This window comes from Vigna unguiculata, unplaced genomic scaffold (assembly GCF_037176805.1).
Source record: "Vigna unguiculata cultivar grain cowpea cultivar isolate G323 ecotype 2 unplaced genomic scaffold, ASM3717680v1 ptg000332l, whole genome shotgun sequence".
NCBI lineage: Eukaryota > Viridiplantae > Streptophyta > Magnoliopsida > Fabales > Fabaceae > Vigna > Vigna unguiculata.
This window is the reverse complement of record NW_028196967.1, coordinates 12,586-14,968: the sequence shown is the minus strand read 5'-3', so window position 1 is coordinate 14,968 and position 2,383 is coordinate 12,586. Positions and strand designations below refer to the sequence as shown.

Sequence of the window (2,383 nt, the reverse complement as noted above, 5' to 3'; positions counted from 1 at the left end):
CTATTGATTTTGAACAACAAAGAGTTATTAATCAAGTTCGACAGCGGGTTTTACAACAAGCCTTACAGGGAGCTCTAGGAACTCTAAATAGTTGCTTGAACAACGAGTTACATTTACGTACTGTTAGTGCTAATATTGGCATGTTTGGGATGATGAAATAAAAAAATAACTGATTAGGCTTTCTATTATACAATAGAGTATAGGCATCATTTTTTTCTTATAAAAAATAAATTTAAGATATTTTCATGGTAACCATTCGTGCAGATGAAATTAGTAAAATTATCCGTGAACGCATTGAGCAATATAATACAGAAGTAAAAATTGTAAATACTGGTACCGTACTTCAAGTAGGCGATGGTATTGCTCGTATTTATGGTCTTGATGAAGTAATGGCGGGTGAATTGGTGGAATTTGAAGAAGGTACTATAGGCATTGCTTTGAATTTGGAATCAAAAAATGTTGGTGTTGTATTAATGGGTGATGGTTTGCTGATACAAGAGGGAAGTTCAGTAAAAGCAACAGGAAGAATTGCTCAGATACCTGTAAGTGAAGCTTATTTGAGTCGTGTTATAAATGCCCTGGCTAAACCAATTGACGGTCGAGGAGAAATTTCAGCTTCGGAATCTCGATTAATAGAATCTCCCGCTCCCGGTATTATTTCAAGACGTTCGGTATATGAGCCTCTCCAAACAGGACTTATTGCTATTGATTCGATGATCCCCATAGGACGGGGCCAGCGAGAATTAATTATTGGAGATAGACAAACAGGTAAAACAGCAGTAGCCACAGATACAATTCTCAATCAACAGGGACAAAATGTAATATGTGTTTATGTAGCTGTTGGTCAAAAAGCATCTTCTGTGGCTCAAGTGGTGACTACCTTACAAGAAAGAGGAGCAATGGAATACACTATTGTAGTAGCTGAAACAGCGGATTCTCCAGCTACATTACAATACCTCGCGCCTTATACAGGAGCAGCTCTGGCTGAATATTTTATGTACCGTGAACGTCACACTTTAATCATTTATGACGATCTCTCCAAACAAGCACAGGCTTATCGGCAAATGTCTCTTCTATTACGAAGACCACCAGGTCGCGAAGCTTATCCAGGGGATGTTTTTTATTTACATTCGCGTCTTTTGGAAAGAGCCGCTAAATTAAGTTCTCAGTTAGGCGAAGGAAGTATGACTGCTTTACCAATAGTTGAAACTCAATCGGGAGATGTTTCAGCTTATATTCCTACGAATGTAATTTCCATTACAGATGGCCAAATATTCTTATCGGCCGATCTATTCAATGCTGGAATAAGACCCGCTATTAATGTTGGTATTTCAGTTTCCAGAGTTGGATCGGCGGCTCAAATCAAAGCCATGAAACAAGTAGCTGGTAAATTAAAATTGGAATTAGCACAATTCGCAGAATTAGAAGCTTTTGCACAATTCGCTTCTGATCTAGATAAAGCTACTCAAAATCAATTAGCAAGAGGTCAACGATTGCGCGAGTTGCTTAAACAATCCCAATCAGCTCCTCTTACTGTGGAAGAACAGATAGTAACTATTTATACCGGAACGAATGGTTATCTTGATTCATTAGAAATTGGACAGGTAAGGAAATTTCTTGTTGAGTTACGTGCTTACTTAAAGACGAATAAACCTCAATTCAAAGAAATCATATCTTCTACCAAGACATTCACTGGGGAAGCAGAAGCCCTTTTAAAGGACGCTATTAAAGAACAGATGGAACTCTTTTTATTCCAGGAACAAGTAGAAAAAAATTGATGAATCATTAAATAATTTTGTAATTCAATTTTCCAATTTTTATAATTAGTATCTTTTAATATGTTTTTATTTCATTTGAATATTATATATAATGAATTCGAATCAAAATGTAATAAATCAAAAAAAATAGAAGGACAAGGTTGAAATTAGATATGCAAACAACTTGCGTCCAATAGGATTTGAACCTATACCTAAGGTTTAGAAGACCTCTGTCCTATCCATTAGACAATGGACGCTTCTATTTTATATTTGATTCTTTAACCTTTTTAACTAAACCTTATTAAAAAGATTAAAGAATCAAACAAATATAAAGAATTCTAGAAATTATAAAAATAAAATAAATCAAATATTTAGAATAAAAGAAAAAAAAAATAAAAAAGAAAAATCAATTGAATATAATTGAATATATATAACTAAAACTAAATTAAGAAATGAAAATGAAGAATTGACAAATTCTTTAAGAATTCTAGATTCATTCTCGAAGAAAAAAGATAGATTTAAATAGAATAAAATAGAAGCGGGTAGCGGGAATCGAACCCGCATCGTTAGCTTGGAAGGCTAAGGGTTATAGTCGACGTTGATTCATCATTTTGATTTAACGTCTC

The 2,383-nt window shown here is 34.3% G+C and overlaps 1 non-coding gene across 1 annotated transcript; it reads right to left on the bottom strand.

Moving 5' to 3' along the window:
* Positions 1-1,942: 1,942 nt before the first annotated feature.
* On the bottom strand, positions 1,943-2,014 carry TRNAR-UCU (transfer RNA arginine (anticodon UCU)). The gene has a single exon. It is a non-coding gene; the product is annotated as a tRNA-Arg (tRNA).
* Between the last annotated feature and the right edge of the window lie 369 nt (positions 2,015-2,383).